Consider the following 22,033-nt stretch of genomic DNA (forward strand, 5'->3'; position numbering starts at 1 on the left):
AGGCTGTCATTAACTGGCAGGTGTTGCTGTCTGGTTTTAGTAGTAATACAGTTCTTTTGTAGTCCATACATTTTTGTACGCTTGCAAGTCTTAACTTTGCGTTCATCACCATCTCCCCAGTTGGGGAGGGATGAGATGATGAAGGGTTTTAAATGCCTCAGAAATTTAAATTTAAAGCTCAACTTCATTTGCTTTCAGAAGGCCCATCAGCCCTTCACGCCTGCTCCATTTTTAAATAAGATCGTGGCTGATCTGGGTGTGGCCTCAACGTCACTCTGCCATCATCACACACAAACTCCCCCCGCAAACCCTTGACTCCCTTTTCTATCAAAAATCTGTCTAGCTCTGCCTTGAATAAATTCAACCTCCATAGCTTTTTGGGGAATAGAATTCCACACAGCAATGATCCGTTGAGAGAGGAAAAAAATCTCCTCATCTCTATCTTAAATGCTAGACTTCTTTAAATTGTGTCCCCCTGGTTCTAGTCTTTCATACAAGTGCAAGCAACCTTGCAATAGCTACTCTCAAACTTGAATGTTTCAATAAGATCACCTTCAATGGGTGTAGGCCCAACCTGATTACCTTTCTCCACTTAGATAATCCTACCATTTCAAAAATTAGTGGAGTAAATATTTTCTACTGCAATTATGTTTATATAAACATAATTTATACCTTTTTCCAATGACAGGAATTACATGCTAACCATCTACATATTTTTAAAATTCTTGATGTATGAAAATGTTGCAGGACTTGTTATTTAATTGAGCACCGTTGGTACTTTTTGACCTTTTAGTCCATATGATCTGAAAAGATTGAGTATGTGGACTTTAACAAAGAGGTTGTGCTGGAATCTTTGAATGGCATCAAGATAGATAAGTCGCCGGGTCCGGATGGGATGTACCCCAGGTTACTGTGAGAGACGAGGGAAGAGATTGCAGAGCCTCTGCTGATTATCTTTGCGTCGTCGATGGAGACGGGAGAGGTATTGGAGGATTGCGCATGTGGTTCCTATTTTCAAGAAGGGGAATAGGGATAACCCAAGAAATTACCGACCGGTGAGTCTAACCTCAGTGGTTGGTAAGCTGATGGAGAAGATCCTGAGGGACAAGATTTATGAGCATTTAGAGAGGTTTAGTATGCTCAAAAATACTCAGCATGGCTTTGTCAAAGGCAGATCATGCCTTACGAGCCTGGTGGAGTTCTTCGAAAATGTGACTAAACACATTGACGAAGGGAAAGCGGTAGATGTGGTTTATATGGATTTTAGCAAGGCGTTCGATAAGGTCCCCCATGCAAGGCTTCTAGAAAAAGTGAGAGGGCATGGAATCCAAGGGGCTGCTGCCCTGTGGATCCAGAACTGGCTTGCCCAAAGGAGGCAGAGAGTGTGTATAGATGGGTCTTTTTCTAAATGGAGGTCGGTCACCAGTGGTGTGCCCCAGGGATCTGTTCTGGGACCCTTGCTGTTTGTCATTTTCATAAATGACCTGGATGAGGAAGTGGAGGGATGGGCTGGTAAGTTTGCCGACGACACGAAGGTTGGTGGGGTTGTGGATAGTCTGGAGGGATGTCAGAAGTTACAGAGGGACATAGATAGGATGCAAGACTGGGCGGAGAAATGGCAGATGGACTTCAACCCAGATAAATGCGTAGTGGTCCATTTTGGCAGGTCAAATGGGATGAAGGAGTACAATATAAAGGGAAAGACTCTTAGTACAGTAGAGGATCAGAAGGACCTTGGGGTCCGGGTCCATAGGACTCTAAAATCGGCCCCGCAGGTGGAGGAGGTGGTTAAGAAGGCGTATGGTGTGCTGGCCTTTATCAATCGAGGGATTGAGTTTAGGAGTCCGGGGATAATGATGCAGCTATATAAGACCCTCGTCAGACCCCACTTGGAGTACTCAGTTCTGGTCGCCTCATTACAGCAAGGATGTGGAAAAGGTTGAAAGGGTGCAGAGTAGATTTATAAGGATGTTGCCTGGATTGAGTGGCATGCCTTATGAGGATAGGCTGAGGGAGCTCGATCTTTTCTCCTTGGAGGGACGTAGGATGAGAGGAGACCTAATAGAGGTATATAAGATGTTGAGAGGCATAGATCGGGTGGACTCTCAGAGGCTTTTTCCCAGGGTGGAAATGGCTGCTACGAGAGGACACAGGTTTAGGGTGCTGGGGTGTAGGTACAGGGGAGATGTTAGAGGGAAGTTTTTCACACAGAGGGTGGTGGGCGAGTGGAATCGGCTGCCGTCAGTGGTGGTGGAGGCAAACTCAATAGGGTCTTTCAAGAGACTCCTGGATGAGTACATGGGACTTAATAGGATGGAGGGTTTTAGGTAGGCCTAAAAGGTAGGGATATGTTCGGCACAACTTGTGGGGCCAAAGGGCCTGTTTTGTGCTGTAGTTTTCTATGTTTCTATGATTTGTTCCTTGTATAAACTCAATAGGCATCAGGGGAAACTGTAGCTACTAATTTTTGAAAAGTGTTTGTTTTTGTGTTCCATTTTTTTTCTAAAACTACCCAGTAGATTAATTTTTATTGCTTTCCAGATCTCTGATTCACTTAGGCATATCTAGATGACAGGTTATTGAGTGAAAGGTGTCTGTGAAGTAACACAAATTGAGAACTATTGTTTTGGCCATAACTTTTCAAATAGTAGCTGTGTGCAATTTAGCATGTTTTGGTGTTACACCTAAGGTGTGACCTGTTTTTCAGGATGTCATTAACTGGAAGGTGTTGCTGTCTGGTTCTAGTAGTAAAACAGTTCTTTTGTAGTCCATACATATTTGTACGGATACAAGTCTTAACCTCGCATTCAGAGCTAGACAAATATTGAAAGTCTCGGTCTGATTTGTTTGGTTTCTTTTTTCTTTTGATAGTTTTGCACCTCGTTATGGTACTGCTTCAGCATTGCCATTACAAAAGCTCATTTCTTTAAATCAATAAATTATTTTTGATGTGCCTTAGATCGGGTTTGTTGAACTCCTATTAATTGGTTTGTTAATTTTGACGTTAACCACTAAAAGCAAACGAAGTTGACCTTTAAATTTAAATTTGAGGCATTTAAAACCCTTCGTAGTCTCATCCTTCCCCAACTGGGGATGTAGACGTAATGACATGCGTTCAAATGCCACCATGGCAGCTTGTGGAATTTAAATTCAATAAAAGAAATCTTGAATATAAAACCAGCCACAGTAATGGTATCCATGTTGATTCGCACTTCCTTTGGGGAAGAAAATCCTTAGCCGATCTGACTTTTGTGTGTCACTCCAGACTATAGCAATATACACTCTTAACTGTCCCCCGAAATGGCTGAGCAAGCTATTGGGCAATCGGCAACTATTGCTGGTCTTGCCAGCGACATCCAGTTCCCATGAAAGATTAAAGAAAGTTAATAAAACCTTTATAAGCCCTTACAATCCACTGTCTCATTTCTCCACTGCTCTGGATTTCGTCCTGTATCATTCACAATTTGAGCTATTTTTGGTGCCTTGACCTTCTAGTTTAATGTCAGTACTCCAGATGTTGTTTCAATGAATTAATTGAGTGGGCATTACACTCAGACTAGTATACTGTAGATTTAGTTACATTGTTGTAACAATTTCTGGTATATACGTAGCATTCAAAGTATTTGGTAAAGCAGGTGAGGGATTTTCATCAAACAATGTCAGCTCCATTTACTGTACTGTCTCGCATTATCATGCCATCAGTCTCAGACAGGTTGTTATTTTTCTTTGTGTATATGCACAAAAGCATTTTTCCACTAATTGGGAAGAAGCTTTTTGCCAATTACCTGGTCCTGAAAAGTTCAGAATTCTGGAATGCACTGCCTGGGAAGGCAATCGAGGCCATAAACCTTACAACCTTTTAAAAAATAGTTGGAATATCATAATATTGAAGGATATGGGACAAGTGCAGGAAGATGGGATTACCACGCCTTTAGTGGTAGATATTATTGGTGCAGACGCAATGGGCCGAAGGGCCTTTTCTGCACTGTATGACTATGATTCTATGAGGATGATCAACACGTCACTTTGCTTTGACTTCTTATACAAGCACCAGAGTAACCTTTTATTCATTGGATGTGGGCGTCGCTTGCTAGGCCAGCATTTGTTGTCCATCCCTAAACTCTTGTACTGAGTGGCTTGGTAGGCCATTTCAGAGGCATTTAAGGATCAACCACATGGCTGTGGATCTGGGGGTCACATGGCAGATTTCCTTCCCGAAGGAACATTAGTGAACCAGATGGGGTTTTTACAACAATTAACATGGTTTCACGGTCATCATTGGACTTCGAATTCCACATATTTACTGAATTCAAATTTCATCACCATGATGGGATTTGAATCTTGGACCCCAAGAGCAGCCATCCAATTTAGTGCATTAGTCAGCCACAGATGTTGACTGCAAACAAATCTGAATCCATCAAAGAAGACAACATTTCTCCTCCCAACTTTATTTGCCCACCCCTCACCTTTGTTATTTATTCACAGGTTAGGCTAGAATTTGAAGACCATCCCCAATTGCCATTGAACTATATTGCTTACCACACCATTTTGGAGGGCAGTTGAGAGTCAACCACATATCTGTGACTCTGGAGTCACCTGTAGGATGGCAGTTTTCCTCCACTCAAGAACATTAGTGAACCTGATGGGTTTTTGTGGTATTTTAACAATGGTTTCATGGTTACCATGACTGAGACCAGCCTTTCAGTTCCGCCAGCTGACATGGTGGGATTTGAACCCTTGTCCCCAGAACATTGACCTGGGCCTCTGGATTACAAGTCCAGTGAGGTTACCATTACACCATTGTCTTCCATCAGATGTCGTCTCTGTCGATTCAACATTTCCTATGAATTTTGGAATTGAGACTAAAGCAAGAAGCTTGAACAGTGCTGCAGTCTTTGAACCCCAAAGAGAATAAAAAGTTAAAAGATGTGTGCAAACCCATCTCCAAAATGCAATTGGTATTTTTGCACCAAAGAAATCAGGTTGGTATTTTTGAGTTTGCAAGTTTCACAGAAATATAGAAAGATAGAGCATAGAAGTAGGACATTGGTTCACTCTTTTTTTCTCATCCCTGCAAGCTTTTCCCTTTCGAGAATTTATCCAATTCCTTTTTGAAAGTTGCATTTGAATCTGTTTCCACCACTCCATTTCCCTTTTTGAAAGTTCAGGCAGTTCATATATATCATCATAACTCGCTGTATAACCAACTTATTCCTCGTATCATTTCTGATTCTTTTGCTGATCTTAAATCTGTCCCCTCTGGTTATCAACCTGTCTGCCACTGGAAATTAGTTCTGTGTTGGATCATAAACTCCAATGTATGTTATAAAGTCAGTCCAGACCCCAACTTTATTTGATTTAGGCATTAGTGCGAGCATAAGGTGTTTCGCTGCAGGTGTGATTCTGGTTGATCTACTAGGTAGACTTTATTGAAACCGACTTTATTTAAGAACACCGTTCGAATATGGCAAAAGGAACCAACATAGCTTTTACCAATTAAAATACTTAAACATGACAAAGTTTAATTCTTATCAGCTATCGATCTCTATAGATCCAATTTAAGCAATATCCCTATAGACACAAATCTTCCTTCAGAATCAATGAGCACAGAAACAGATTTGCTCACGTGGATACTAGATTTCGAGCCTTTTTACCCCTCTGGCTAGAGATCTAGATGGATACCTATCTTCTGACTCCCATACAGCCATCTCCAGAGAAAGATCTAACTTCAAACAGCAGAACTTCAGAGACAGAGAGACCCATTTTCTGGCAAATCAATCCAAAGAGGGAAAGAGTCAGGTAGAGAGCTATTTCTTCACTCTACAGATCCCAAACAGCAACTAAACTGGATTTCTCTCTGTAAAAATTAAGGTTTATTTACTAGTCACAAGTAGGCTTGCATTAACATTGCAATGAAGTTACTGTGGAAATCTCCTAGTTGCTACACTCTCTGGTGCCTGTTCAAGTACAGTAAGGGAGAATTTAGCATGGCCAATCCACCTAACCAGCACATTTTTCAGATTGTGGGCGGAAACCGGACCACCCGGAGGAAACCCACACAGATACTGGGAGAATGTGCAAACTCCACACAGATGGTGACCCCAGTCGAGAATCGAACCTGGCTCCCTGGTGCTGTGAGGCAGCAGTGCTAACCACTGTACCACCGTGCTACCTGGCGGTAAGCCTAGCTCTGCCCAGTCACAAGACGTTTCCTGTCAAAACCCAGTCCAACACTATAACAAACCTCAGGAGAAATCACTAACATAACCCTGTATTAATCCAGATTAAAACAAACATTCCAGCAATTAAGATCAATTATGCTGCTGCAGTAACAACATGGAATGCCGGTCATAGGCAAAGTGACCCCGGTTAGTAGAAATGACTGCTAAAAAGAATCCTGCACCAGAAACATGACACAACTACATTTCTTAAAGGCACAGTATCATCACATCCTTATTTCCCCTTTGTTATTTTGAACAACTCTGTCACATCTCCACTTAACCTTCTCTGCTGTATGGAGCACAATCTTAGCTTTTCTGGTCTCTGTGCATAATTCATGTTCTGCATGCTTATTACCATTCTGGTAAATCTCTGCACCTTCTGCAAGGCCTTACCTCCTTCCTAAAATGTGGTTCCTAGAATTGGCCACAAAACCTAGCTGGGGTTGTACCAGTGTTTTATAGCTTTTGTATGCAATACCTCCCTTTATAAAGCCAAGACTCTTGTGTGCAATTTTCTAAATAACCTTCACAACTTATCCTGTTGCTTTCAACAATTTGTTTACATATTTCCCCAGGCTCCAAGATCCCTTTTAAAATTGAACCATTTAGTTTATATTGCCTCTTTTCATTCTTCTTAGAAAACCCCCCCATAAAATCATAGAATCCCTACAGTATAGAAGCAGGCCATTCAGCCCATTGAGCCTGCACTGACAACAATCCTACCCAGGTCCTATCCCCGTAACTCCACGTATTTATTCTGCTAATCCCCCTAATGCTAAGGGGCAATTTAGCACAGCCAGTCAACTTAACCTGCACTACTTAGGCCTGCAGGAGGAAACCGGAGCACCCAGAAGAGAAACACTGGGAGAACTTGCAAACTCCACACAGACAGTGCCCCAAGGCCAGAATTGAACCCGAATCCCTGGTGTTATGGTGAACCGCTTGCCACTGTGCTACCTGTAATCAATGCTAATATTGCATATCTGTGGATCGCTGTTTCCTCTTGTATTGTTTGGGTGCCACTTTCAGTTCCCCACACCCTTAATTTGATTTATTATTGTCACATTTCTTGCGTGCTATACAGACAAAGCATATTGTTCATAAGTATGTAGGAGAGAAAAAAGGGAGACATGAAGAATATAGTGTTACAGTCATAGCTAGGGTGTAGAGAAAGATCAACTTAATATAAGGTAGGTCCATTCAAAAGTCTGGCAGCAGGGAAGAAGCTGTTCCTGAATTGGTTGTTACGTCATCTCAGACTTTTAAATCTTTTTCCTGACGGAAGAAGGTGGAAGAGTATGCAATCATAAAATTCTAAGCAAAAATAATTTGTCTATTTTACTCAATACACTTGTGAATAGGGTAAATCAATTCATGACTTGTTGCATGTGAGACTTGTTGTCCTTCACACAGATGAACCATGAAAATGGACAAGAAAAGAACAGCTAATCCATTAAGCTTATTCTGTCTCTCAGTGCAACCTGCACACCTGCTGCAGCCATTAAATTTCCTGGGAGAGGCAAAAACAAAGGCCAATTTGGATGGGGAGGGGGAAGTGGAAGACCACTGCAAAATTCCTCTTGACTTGCAAGATGGTCAAGCAATCTCCAGACCATCATGGTGACTGGTAACATTATTGCTGTCAACTTGCCTATTTCTGTAAATCAATGTGTTCCCTGTTTCAGGAATTTATTAAGCTCCCTGTTGAACATGTGCAGCGAATCTCCATGTACAGTGGACAACATACCTCTACAAAAATAACTTCTGCCATCTACCTTAACACTATCTTTCCGTAACTTGTGCTGATCCCCCCATAGTTGTTGCCTGCTTATCTAATTCATCTAGCTGGACAAAATCTGATCCCCTCTTAATTTGCAAGGCTTTAATGCTGTCTCAATGTCTAGATTTTCCAAGGTTAAAGTCCCAGCTTCACTGTCCTGATAACAAGGACTCTGAATTGAGTGTCCCTCCTCTAAACCTTTTCTCGGGCCATGATGCATGCAAAGTCCAAAGTTGGACCCCTGTCAAAATGAATAAAATGATTCCTAATTTTAAGAGATTTGCTTTTTTGCTCTTTTCACTATGTTGATGCAAGTTTTAAGATGGTAGTTGCAATTAAGTTGTTTGACTGAATATCTCCAGTTAATTCAATTACATAATAAAAATGCAGTACGTTTGTTCCACTAAACAAGAGGTACATTGACGTTCACATGGCATATTGTGAAAGGCGAGGCTCCAGCAAAGCAAACTTTTCTTTTCCCCTCAATTAAATAAAACATTGCAAAATTTTGTCGAATTACTTTCTCTCCAACTAGCGGATGTTGATTCACATTGGGACATTGTACCATGAGCTCCAGAAGGTCTCTTAATTTGGCCAAATGGCACTTCATTGTGAGTTTGCGTAGTAATTATTGGTGGGCTATTTTTAGGAACATGAAGCTGAATCTAATTCTGACCAAATGGTGCTCTTCAGGGATCATGGGATGATGATTGAGAGCAGAAACTCTATCTGTTCAGTTCATCAGAATAGTAATTATCAGATTTTTTTCTAAATGCGGTATAAACTCACTAAACCAGGCAGGCTGTTGGAGTGCATACATGTTAGAACTCTTGAGTTTACTAATGCAATAAGTAATCTGCAAAAAGTAACTCTGACAACATTTCACAGAACCACAATCTTTGCAGTGCAGAAGGAAGCCATTCAGCCCAATGAGTCTGAAAGAGCATTCTACCCAATCCAGCTTCCCTGCCTTATCCTTGTAACCTTGCACATTCTTTTCAGATATCAATTCGAATCTCTCTCTGGATGAAAATTATTTTCCTTGCATCATTTTGCCAATTATTTTGAATCTGTTTAAAGTTTATTTATTAGTCACAAGTAGGCTTATGTTAACACTGCAATGACTTTACTGTGAAAATCCCCCAGCTGCCACACTCTGACGCCTGTTCGGGTACACTGAGGGAGAATTTTTCTTCCTATTTCCCTGTCCATATCCCTCAGGATCCTGAATATCTCTATCAAGTCTCCTTTCAGTCTTCCTTCCTGCAAGGAAAGCAGTCCCAACCCCTCTAATCTATCCTCATAGCTACAGTTCTTTATCTGTGTAATCATTCTTGTGAACCTCCTCTGTACTTTCTCCAATGCCTTTACATTTTTCCTCAAGTACTGGATGCTGTATTGCAGATGAGGCCTAATTACTGTCATACAAGTTCAAAGTGACCCCCTTACTCTTGTACTCAATACCCTGATTAATAAAGCTTAAGATGCTATATGCTTTACTAACTGTTCAGCATTTGCTTTATTAACTTCTCTCAACATGCCTTTTGAAATTCAAGACTGTCAACTATTATGTTTTCAATCTGACAATTAGTTCTGAAGGGTCATCAGACTCAAAACGTTGGCTCTATTTTGTCTCCATGGATGCTGTCAGACCTGCTGAGATTTTCCACCATTTTCTGTTTCAAATTCCAGCATTCCACTATTTTGCTTTTATATTAATGTTTCCAATCTTCCTATTATCTACGAATTTTGAAGCCATGCTCTGAGCACCACGGTCTAGGTCACTAATATATTTAAGAAGAGCAAGGGTCCCAACACTGACCCTTGGGGAACTCCATTGCGAACCTTCCTCCAATCTGAAAAAGAACCATTTATCACTATTCTGTTTCCTGTCACTTAGTCAATTTCTTATTCAAATGTCCACATTTCCATTTATTCCATGAATTAAAATTTTGCTCACAAGTCTGTTATACATCACTATATCAGATGTCTTTTGAAAATCCATATACATCATATCAACAGCATTGCCCTTATCAGCCTTCTCTGTTGTCTCCTCAGGAAAAACTCCAGCAAGTTAGTTAAACGTGATTTTTCCCTTAATAAATCCATGCTGGCTTTCCTTAATTGTCCTGCACTTGTCTAAGTGATTATTGATTTTGTCCCAGACGATAGTTTCCAGAAGTTTCCCTACCATTAAATCAAAATGACTAGTCTGTAGTTGTCAACTTTATCATTGCACTCCTTTTTACTACTTAGTGATTGCATTTTTATTACATATAGAGTGGATACAATACCTAATATCTAAATATATTAAATACTTTCCAGCTTGAGGCTCTATCGGTGCTGAGAAACCAGTTGACCCTTGGAGGGTGACATAAGCAGAGGAAGGGAAGGCTGGAACCCACATGCATGAACAGGTATGTAAAATTATAGTGAAGTAACTGTAATTGTAACCTAGTTATCCAAAAGGTAATTTACTTAAATATTGCTTCTCTTAACATCTACTTTAAAAAGATTTTTCAACATCGTGTTTTAAGCAATGAATGATGAAGTTATCCTGAACATAAATTACTTCCGATGACCCTGAGCCACGTGAATCAGAGAAGTTCCATTTTCAGTACATTTCAGCTGATGTGACTTTTTAGAGGCTTCATAATCAGCTCCTGGTTAAGCAGGAGAAATTGGTCTCTTCCTGTTTTCTCTTTTGTACTCCACTTTGTTTGAAAGTGTGTACATATCTGATGTTGGTGGGTTTGACTTGCCTGTATTTCTGCCTATGTCCTAAATAGATCCTATGCATAGTTGTTCACAGATGTTGGCTGTTTGGGCAATGTACTGAATGCCATGAAAGTTCATGAGACTGCATAATCAGTAGGAAAGGGAACAGGAAAATTAGTGAGAATTTAAAAGTTCAGAAATTTTTATTGATTTGAATCATACGTGAAACTGATTCTCATCAACTTGTACTTGTGCAGTGAAATGTTCCAATGTTCTTCACAGGAGCATTATCAAGCAAAATTTGATTCCAAATCACATGAGGGGATGATGGGACAGATGACCTAAAGCTTGGTCAAAGAGAGGTTTTAAGGAGCATCTTGAAGGAGAAAAAGGGCTGAGAGATACAAGGACCTCTGTGGTTCGTCCATGCGGGCATGGCACTCACATTTGCTTCCAGTGCCAAGATCTATTATGTACTGGTAACATTCCAATCATGGCCTTTTAGTGCAACTGTGGAGCTTACCAGTGTAAGTGTGTCTGTGTGGAGTTTGCACATTCTTCCCATGTCTGTGTGGGTTTCCTCCAGGTGCTCCGGTTTCCTCCTACAGTCCAAAGATGTGCGGGTTAGGTGGATTGGCCCCTTAGTGTCAGGGGGACTAGCGAGGGTAAATGCATGGGGTCATGGGGATAGGGCTTGAGTGGGATTGACTTGATGGGCCAAATGGCCTCCTCCTACACTGTAGGATTCTATGTAACTTACCTTTTATATTAAACTATGAAACTACCTCTTCATGATATGCAAGTAAAATATATTGTTGAATTGTTTCTGCAATTCTTTTACATATTTCAGCAATTCATATTTTTTAAGCATGTTTCAAATAGGAATTTGGATAAATATTGAGTCAAATTCATTGGTGGATAAAATAATGGTCTGATGAGTAATCAGTCTAAAATAATTGAAGGTGCGGATAATGTTGACTAAGCTCAAAAATTTATGTACATGCTTGAACCTGAAGATGAAATTCCATGATTCTATACATCACTAGCTTGGCTGTGGAATTTCATTGAGACAGCATTTGGCATAACTGCTCCAAGTTGAAAGACTTTTTAAATCATTATTTCATAGTAATGTTTAATTAACGTATGCCCCAGAATCAACTTTGTTTTCCAAAACTAATGTAATGAAGATAAATTGACATGCAGTCCACAGGAAAAAACACCTCTGCTGCTCACAAGCAATTCAATGACTTTTATCGATGCAAGTGATTTTTGCAGTGGTCTGCAAAGGAGAGTAGTGAGGCAGAGTTTGTAGTTATAATTTTGTACACTGAAATCCTTGTGTTGTGCGAATCATAGAATCCCTATAGTACAGAAGAAGGCCATTTGGCCCATCGAGTCTGCACTGACCACAATCCCACCCAGGCCCTATTCCTGTAACCCCACGCATTTACCCTGTTAATCCCCCTGACATGGGGTCAATCTAGCATAGCCAATCAACCTAACCTGCACATCTTTGGACTTAAGGGAGGGGTGAGCAGTGAGCACTAGACAAGTAGAGACCTTGAGGGAGAAAAATTGAAAGGTGTACGATTCAAGTTTGGTCTTGCAGCCAGTTTCACTGTGTCATTGACATTTGTTTGGAACATTTATGAATGGTTATTGGAAGTTTTTTTTTAAAATGTAGGTTTGAAGGGGAAAGGGAATATTTCTGCCTTTTTATATTGTGTGAAATTGACAATTTTGAAAATCTCTTGCTTTCGCTTGCTCACTTTATTTATGGAATGTAATGACGGCCAAGGGATTTCATTTTAGACTCAACCTAAAAGGTTTTTGCTAGTTCAGGTGAGGGCAGCAGAGTGGCGAAGGTGATTGGCTGTTGCAGGTAAGGTTTCCATAGGCACAGTCACTGCAACCAGAAGGTGGCCTGTGGAGAAGCTGTTGTAAAGGGACAGTTAAACCCCAAACACTACTTCAGTGTTTCCCTCCCTACCACCACCTCTAACCAAAGAAAAAGTTGTCAGGAGGACCACAAGCAAGGGAAAGGTGAGTTGAGATTTTTTTTATCCTTTTACTTGTATTATGGCAGCTAGGGCAGTGGGATGCTCCTCCTGCCAGATGTGGGAATTTAGGGAGCAATCTAGTCTCCCTGACAATTTTGTCTGCAGGAAGTGTCCAGTTGCAGCTCTTCTCAGACCACGTTGTTCGGTTGGAGCGGCAGGTGGATGCACTGTGGAGCATACAGGAGGCAGAGAGTGTGATAGAAACTAGTTACAGGGAGGTTGTCACACCACCGGTTCAGTCAGGTAGATGGGTGACCGTCAGGAGAGGCAGGCAGGTAGTACAGGAGTCTCATGTGGCTATTCCCTTTCAAACAGGTATACCATTTTGGATACTGTTGAGGGGGGTTAGCCTGTCAAGAGGAGATACCAGCAGCAGCCAGGCCTTTGGCACCACAGCTGGTTCTGCTGTGGGACAGGGTCGGGCAAAGAGCAAGCGAGCAGTAGTAATAGGGGACTCGCTAGTTAGAGGCACAGACAGGCGTTTCTGTGACCGCGAACGAGACTCCAGGATGGTGTTTTGCCTCCCTGGTGCCAGGGTCCAGGACGTCTGAGCGATTGCAGGACATTCTTGAGGGAGAGCAGCCAGAGGTCGTTGTACATTTTGGTACCAACGACATAGGTAGTAAAAGGGATGAGGTCCTGAAGTGTGAATATAGAGAGTTAGGCAGAAGGCTAAAGTGCAAGACCTCGAAGGTAGTAATTTCAGGACTACTACTAGTGCCACGTGCTAGTAAGAGTAGGAATAGGAAGATTAGGCAGATGAATGCGTAGCTTGAGAGCTGGTGCAGGGGACAGGGATTTAAATTTTTGGATCATTGGGATCTTTTCTGGGGAAGGGGTGACCTGTCCAAGAGTGACAGGTTGCACCTGAATTGGAGGGGGACTAATATCCTGGCGGGGGGATTTGCCGGAGCCACTTGGGAGGATTTAAACTAGTTTGGCACAGGGATGGTACTCAAAGCAATAGGTAGACAGAAGAGAAGGTTGAGGACAGCACAGAAGTTAAAGAGAGCACATTAAGTAGTAAAGGCAGTGTCAGTAATCCTAGTACCAGACAGGTCAGGCAGGAGCAAGACAGAGAGCAAGGGAAGTCCAGATTAAACTGCATTTATTTCAATGCACGAGGCCTGACGGGCAAGGCAAATGAACTCGGGCATGGATGGGTATGTGGGACTGGGATATTATAGCAATTACTGAAACATGGCTAAGGAAGGGATGGACTGGCAGCTCAATGTTCCAGGGTACAGATGCTATAGGAAAGATAGAACAGGAGGCAGGAGAGGAGGGGGAGTTGCACTTTTGATTAGGGAAAACATCACGGCAGTACCGAGAGGGGACATATCTGAGGGTTCGGCCACTGAGTCTATATGGGTGGAATTGAGAAATAAGACAGGGGAAATCACTGATAGGATTGTACCACAGGCCCCCAAATAGTTGGCGGGAAATTGAGGAGCAAATATGTAAGGAGATTACAGATAGCTCCAAGAAAAATAGGGTGGTAATAGTAGGGGATTTTAACTTTCCCAACATTGTCTGGGACAGCCATAATATTAGAGGGTTGGATGGAGAGAAATTTGTTGATTGTATTCGGGAGGAATTTCTCATTCAGTATGTGGATGGCCCGACTAGAGAGGGGCAAAACTTGACCTGCTCTTGGGGAAATAAGGAAGGACAGGGGACAGAAGTGTTAGTGAGGGATCACTTTGGGACCAGTGACCATAATTCTAATAGTTTTAAGATAGCTATGGAGAATGATGGGTCTGGCCCAAAAGTTAAAATTCTAAATTGGGGCAACTTTCAAAAGTTAATTGGGGGAGGCTGTGGGAAGGCAAAGGGATGTTTGGTAAATGGGAGGCTTTCAGAAGTGTGTTGGCCAGGGTTCAGGGTAAGCACATTCCTTTTAGAGTGAAGGGCAAGGCTGGCAGAAGTAGTGAACCCTGGTCAAGAAGAAGAAGGGGGGCACATGACATGCATAGGCAGCTGGGATCAAGTGAATCCCTTGAAGAGTATAGGGGGTGTAGGAGTAGAGTTAAGAGAGAAATCAGGAGGGCAAAAAGGGGACACGAGATTGTTTTGGCAGATAAGGCAAAGGAGAATCCAAAGAGCTTCTACAAATACATAAAGGCCAAAAGAGTAACAAGGGAGAGAGTCGGGCCTCTTAAGGATCAACAATGTCATCTATGTGCGGATTCACAAGAGATGGGTGAGATCCCAAATTAATATTTCTCATCAGTTTTTACTGTTGAGAAAAGCATGGATGTTGGAGAACTTGGGGAAATAATTAGTGATGTCTTGAGGAGTGTACATATTACAGAGAAGGAGGTGCTGGAAGTCTTAAAACGCATCAGGGTAGATAAATCCTCGACCTAATGGAGTGTATCCCAGGACGTTGTGTGAGGCTAGGGAGGAAATTGCGGGTCCCCTAGCAGAGAAATTTGAATCATTGATAGCCATAGGTAGGTGCCTGAAGATTGGAGGGTGGCAAATGTTGTACTTTTGTTTAAAAAGGGCTGCTGGGAAAAGCCTGGGAACATCTGTGGTGGGTAAGTTGTTGGAAGGTATTTTGAGAGACAGGATCTACAGGCATTTGGAGATGCAAAGACTGATTTGAGACAGTCAGCATGGCTTTGAGTGGAAAATCATGTGTCTCAAATTTAATTGAGTTTTTTGAAGGGGTAACCAAGAAGGTAGATGAGGACAGTGCAGTTGATGTTGTCTAAGTGGACTTTAGCAAGGCCTTTGACAAGGTACCGCATGGTAGGTTGTTGCATAAGATTAAATCTCATGGGATCCAGGGTGAGGTAGCTAAATGGATTCAAAATTGGCTTGAAGACAGAAGCCAGAGACTGGTTGTAGAGGGTGTTTTTCAAACTGGAGGCCTGTGACCAGCGGTGTGCCTCAGGGATCAGTGCTGGGTCCACTGTTATTTGTCATTTATATTAATGATTTGGATGAGAATATAGGAGGCATGGTTAGTAAGTTTGCAGATGACACCTAGATTGGTGGCATAGTGGACAGTGAAGAAGGTTATCTAGGATTGCAACGGGATCTTGATCAATTGGGCCAGTGGGCTGACGAATGGCAGATGGAGTTTAATTTAGATAAATGCAAGGTGATGCATTTTGGTAGATTGAACCAGGGCAGGACTTACTCAGTTAATGGGGCGTTGGGGAGAGTTACAGAACAAAGATCTAGGGGTACAGGTTCCTAGCTCCTTGAAAGTGGAGTCACAAGTGGACAGAGTGGTGAAGAAGGCATTCAGCATGCTTGGTTTCATTGGTCAGAACATTGAATACAGGAGTAGGGATATCTTGAAGTTGTACAAGACATTGTTAACGCCACACTTGGAATACTGTGTACAGTTCTGGTCACCCTATTATAGAAAGGATATTATTAAACTAGGAAGAGTGCAGAAGAGATTTACTAGGATGCTACTGGGACTTGATGGTTTGAGTTATAAGGAGAGGCTGGATAGACTGGGCCTTTTTTTTCTGGAGCTTAGAAGGCTGAGGGGTGATCTTATAGAAGTCTATAAAATGAGGGGCATAGAACAGCTAGATAGTCAATATCTTTTCCCAAAGGTAGGGACGTTTCAAACTAGAGGGCATAGGTTTAAGGTGAGAGGGGAGTGATACAAAAGAGTGCAGTGGGGCAATTTTTTCAGAGGGTGGTGAGTGTCTGGAACGAGCTGCCAGTGGTAGTAGTAGAGGCGGGTACAATTTTGTCTTTTAAGAGGCATTTACAGTTACATGGGTTAGATGGGTATAGAAGAATATGGGCCAAATGTGGGCAATTGGGACTAGCTTCGGGCTTAAAAAAAGGGGCGGCATGGACAAGTTGGGCCGAAGGGCCTGTTTCCATGCTAAATACCTCTATGACTCTAGTAAGGGAATTATACTGAAAACACATAACATCAGTGAGACATTTTTATATTTAAATCTAGAGAAATTTTCTTGTTACATGCAAAGGAAAAGTGACCAAAATGATTTTAAGATTAGGCTTTCAGAAGAAAAGACCTTCATGCAGCCTGATTTCTGTGCTGTATAATGGTGTAATTGGTAGACACTTCGAGCATTGAAACAAATGCCAAAAATTTGCCTGGTCTAAACAAATGTTAGTAACTCTAACTCTATATTAGTAAATGAAAACTTCACCCCTTTTATTTCTAACCTCCTGTCAAAATACTGTTTTTTTTTTTCAAAGCCTCTTGCTAGCCAAAAGAAATAAAAATTGATTGACCATGTTTCATCATAAACCACTAATACCTCATTTTGATGATTATGATAGAGTTAGCATCACATCTGCTTTGATTTTTATCAAGCAAAAATTATCATTCCAAATAAAGCAGTTGGCGATTGTGGGGAGGAAAATGGAAATATATTCTAAATTGATATTGTAAATTGTACCCCCTTCAGCTGTCTTTGCTCAGCTGCTAAATATCTAACTTAATGGAATTATTCAGCAGTACTTGATACACTCTAAAGATTCTGTTATGTTATTGTCTAATGAGCCTCAGGACACTACAAAATAGTGAATGAAAGTTTTGTACCATTATTAATAAGTGAAATAAAACAAATATTTCAATCAGTGCCATTTGCAATCCAAAAATATTACGTTTTGGAAGTTTGACTCTGTTTTCCTACCAGTGTATAACCGTAACAGATTATAAAATACAACATTCCATTTTAATTAAAGCAATTGTTTGGAATTTAAAGTGTTCTTGCATACGTGAAGAGCATTGAACCTGCCATAGCATCTGGTGTACAAAGCTTGGCTGCATTTTTGTTGGCAGTTGTACAGTATTTTGAGTGGAATTTTCCTCCTCAAGTTCTTTAGTGTTAAACAGGAGAGAAAATGGGAGGTTTTCTCACCTATTTTTTTTCCAGCGAGCTGAGTTTTTTTGCTAATTTATAGCACTGTTCAATACAGTGACTGTAAGAAGTCTCACAACACCAGGTTAAAGTCCAACAGGTCTATTTGGTAGCAAATACCATAAGCTTTCGGAGCGATGCCCCTTCGTCAGATGGAGTAGTTATCTGTTCTCCAACAGTACACAGACACTGTTGGAGAACAGATAACTACTCCATCTGACGAAGGGGCATCGCTCCGAAAGCTTATGGTATTTGCTACCAAATAAACCTGTTGGACTTTAACCTGGTGTTGTGAGACTTCTTACTGTGCTTACCCCAGTCCAACGCCGGCATCTCCACATCATCAATACAGTGACTGTCAGGATTCACACCAGTGGGGTTGGGATGGGTGGAGCCTAATCCAGGCAGAGGGGCCAGCAGAAGACTGCTCAGGACACCAGTGCGTATGTGCCCCATCTCCCAATATACTGGCAGATTTCCTGCCCCATTCCCCCCACCCCATGGAAATGGCTAAAACACTCTTTAAGAACTAAGTAATGCTTTAGGCTTGCATTTTTCTTAAAGAAAGACATCTGAATCATAGGATTCTTACAATGCAAAAGGAGGCCATTCGGCCTATCGAGCCTGCAGCGACCCATGTCTTATTAAATCTTATCCAGGCCCTATCCCCATAACCCCACATATTTACCCTGCTAATTCCCCCTAATGTCCATATCTTGGGACACTAAGGAGCAATTTAGAATAACCAATCAACCTAACCCACCCATCTTTGGACTGTGGGAGGAAACCAGTGCACCTGGAGGAAACCCATACAGACACGGGGAGAACGTGCAAACTCCACACACAGTCACCCAAGACTGAAATTGAACCGTGAAGCAGCAGTGCTAACCACTGTGCCACCATTGATATGCAAAGAATGGAAATTTTTAGGCACCAAAGAAGGCCATTCATCCTTCTGGCTAGTATTATATTTGAGTTGTTCCTGGTTATTTTAGTTTGATAAAGTACTTGTCTAATATCTTTTTGGATGCTTTAATAATTTCCTTTTTCTATGACCATTTCACATTTCTGAAACTGAAGAATCTTCTAAAATTGCTCCTTGTAGGGAGCTTATCTGAGATCATGACCCCTTGCTTTCGACTTACCCACCATAAGATTTCTATATGCCAATTTGTTTCTTCCTTTAGTACAAATATTTAAAGTGATAAAATCTTCCACAATCTACGTAATTTAAAGGAATAAAACTGAAGTTGCTGTGGGCTCTTCGCATATAATTGTGGTGATAAATATGTACAGGCTTTCTTCATTTTATAGTGAAGAGTCTAAAACAATACGTATTATTTTAGGTATGATTTTAAACTTCATTTTAAACAGTTGCTTTGTCTTGAAGGCAGCGCACTGCCATGTTCTAATTGGGGATGGGCAGCAATGCTGGCCTAGCCAGAAATGCCCACTTCTGATAAACAAATACATTTTTTGTAATCAATTCATCTTGCATTTAATGGCACTTTTTAATGTGTCCATTTTTCTTTGAAGGATTTGACAATATATTTCTATGCTTTATTTTGTGTTGTCTAATTTTTCTATGTTAAACTGCACCTGTCATTTATCTGCCCTTTGTTCTAGCCTGGTATGGCCTTCTATAATCTTCTACATTCCTTGTCAGTAGTTCGTTACTCCTGCCAATATATCAACAGATTTTACCTGACCAATGTGTATATCCATCTATATGTTTCTTTCCCTTTGTGGTGTTTGCTTAGTTAGTTAGAACAAATGGTACATCTTTGATGGTCTTTGTTGTAACACGCTGAGGTTACATTGCTGTTGCTTGTGCAAGTAGATATAACAAGAATAATAGGAGTACGAAGTGCCATTTACAGACTTCAGCATATATTGCAAATGTTAACCAGTTATTTACTGAAGGATTAACCATTTCAGACTCTACTAAATTATAATGGGTAGGGACAATTTTTGTATGATTATTGACTTTGTGCAACATGTGCTTCCACACATTTAGAATCTCCCCTTCTTTTACTCATCTAAGTAGCAGTTTGGAAACCGAATGTTACCTGGCTTTAAAAAGCATGATTTCAAGCAACAGTATTGTAACGTGATTTAAGATAACTAAATGGAGAAGGAATAAAATGTTGGAAATGCATAGCAAAGCAATTATCATCTGTAAAAGGAAAATAGTTTAAACCAAATCATTAATTTTGTTTCATTAGCAATGGTGCACGTGGATGTTTTCAGCTATAACTTTAATCATACTTGTGTTGAAAAATGCATGATCTAATTCCACCCCATCCCCGATGCACACCTTTCATAGTGTCAGTTGCGATATGAGGGCTGGTGTTGGTTTCAAAGGAGCTAACCAATCCATCATATTTATCTCCTTTTTTATTATTTATAGTTTTATATTAGTAAGACCTGGATCTTTGTTTTTAACTGAGCTGACCTGGACAACTTTTCCATGATTTCTTTTTCTTTTGACTTTTGTAGTTTTGCTTTAATTGATAATAGATGACAGGACTGGAATGGCCTATCCAACGTTGAATACTAGCAATGTCTGTTTCACCATGCAAAAGGCCATCATGTTTTATTCTGTATTGTGGCTGTGTGAGGAAGATCTATTTGATTTCTGTCAGGTTTTCCACAGGCAGTAAATTGCTACCTCACACAAACAGAAATACTGCAATGATGACCTGATCGAATGTTATCAGGCAACATCAGATGTTTGAAATGTCCCATGATATAATTGTGAACGTATAGCACGTTTTGTCTGGTTCCTCATTAACTCATACACTTTCAGTTACATGCATCTCCCAAATAGCTGTGAAGGTAGCATTGTCCTCTAACCTCCTAAGTTTGCAGTATTGTCAGTACTGAAATCTCCGTAGTGATACAGTGCAAATAGAAATAGGCTACTTTTGAGTCTGTTTCACCATATAGTAAGATTTTCTGCCGTAACTTCATCTTGCTGCCCTACAATAATCCATATCCTTTAATTCCCTGAGTGTGCAAAAATCTGTTGATCTCTATCTGAAATATACCCAGTGGCTAAGTATCCACAGTTCTCAGATAATTCCAAAATTCACAAACCTTTGCATTTAGAAATTCCTCTTAATCTCAGTCCTAAAAGGTCAATCCCTTATTCTGATATTGTAACTTTAGTTCTAGGCCCCCAGTCAGGAGAAATATATTGACGGCAGCTATCCTGCCAAGCCTTTTAAGAATTTCATGTTTCAATGAAATTATCCTAAGGAGCATAGGCCTAGTCTACTCTCTCCCTTTGGGTATCTCCTTCCTTTGATAAGGACGCCAAAACTGTACACAGTACTTCAGCTACCGTCTCAGCAAGACCCAATGTAATTGCAGTAAGATTTCTTGTTCTTACATTACTCCATTCTTTGGTTAATATACCATTCACTTTCTTAATTGCTTGTTTGCTGATTTTATCGCACACCCAAAATTCTAGAGCATTATCCCATTCTGCATAACCTCTGTCCTTTTAAAAACTTCACAATACATCTCTTAAACCAAGCTTTTGGACAGCCTGAAGTCTGCTTTCCAGATACTTATTTGTGAAGTACCTTGGGTTTTTTATATTAAAAACACTATAAAAATGAAGTTTTTTTTCACACTGGCATAGATTCTGTAGAAATAAATACAAACCAAACTATTATTTGAAATGTATTATGTTTACAAATTTAGGATATAGTTTTAAATAGTTGTTTGGGAAAACAGAACTTGATATTGCTGATAAAAGACATTTTGTCAAAGCTTTACGTCTTGCATTCATCAGGATAATCACAAAAATACCAATGTCAGGGGAAACAGCAGCTGCACTGTATGAAAAGATAGCGGTGATTGGTTGGCAAATGGACTCTGGTAGAGGTATTGCAATGGAGAGTTCAACAGTTAAACAAGCATTGTTTGAAAACTTAAACCAGTGCAGCTTGACTCTGGTCAAGGCATTGTCCTGAGGCATGAACTAGTGAATGGCTTTTAATTATTTTGTTTAGCTGAAATGGGTGCAATTTCTTTCTGTCTGCAAAGAACGGGACCTATGCATTAGCTTAGATTTAATTTTACTTGCATGATTCAGAAATTGCATTGCAAAAGTTACAGCAGTTATGGAATCCCTACAGTGCAGAAGGAGGCCGTTCGGCCTGTCGAGTCTGCACTGACTCTCCGACAGAGCATTTTACCCAGGCCCTATCCTCGTAACCCCACGGGTTTACCTCACTAATCCCCTCTAATCTGCACACACTAAGGGACAATTCAGCATGGCCAATCCACCTAACCTGCACATCTTTGGAGGGTGGGAAGAAACTGGAGCACCCACTGGAGGAAACCCACACAGACATGGGGAGAACGTGCAGA

At 40.9% G+C, this 22,033-nt stretch overlaps 2 protein-coding genes across 4 annotated transcripts in view; one reads left to right on the forward strand and one right to left on the reverse strand.

Moving 5' to 3' along the window:
• Window positions 1-22,033, reverse strand: part of cc2d1b (coiled-coil and C2 domain containing 1B) — a 417,139-nt gene that overhangs the window by 248,651 nt on the left and 146,455 nt on the right. The window lies entirely within an intron of this gene.
• The window catches only part of LOC144497383 (zinc finger FYVE domain-containing protein 9-like), a 101,980-nt gene that overhangs the window by 9,472 nt on the left and 70,475 nt on the right, over window positions 1-22,033 (forward strand). For 2 of the 3 annotated variants that reach the window (XM_078218570.1, XM_078218573.1), the window contains exon 2: window positions 10,327-10,418. The exons of the other annotated variant lie outside the window; for it this stretch is intronic. The gene's annotated coding sequence lies outside the window, so the exon portion shown is untranslated. The remainder of the gene's footprint in view (window positions 1-10,326; window positions 10,419-22,033) is intronic. 3 annotated transcript variants of the gene reach the window in all.

Source organism: Mustelus asterias, chromosome 8 (genome assembly GCF_964213995.1).
Source record: "Mustelus asterias chromosome 8, sMusAst1.hap1.1, whole genome shotgun sequence".
In the NCBI taxonomy this organism is placed as follows: Eukaryota; Metazoa; Chordata; class Chondrichthyes; order Carcharhiniformes; family Triakidae; genus Mustelus; species Mustelus asterias.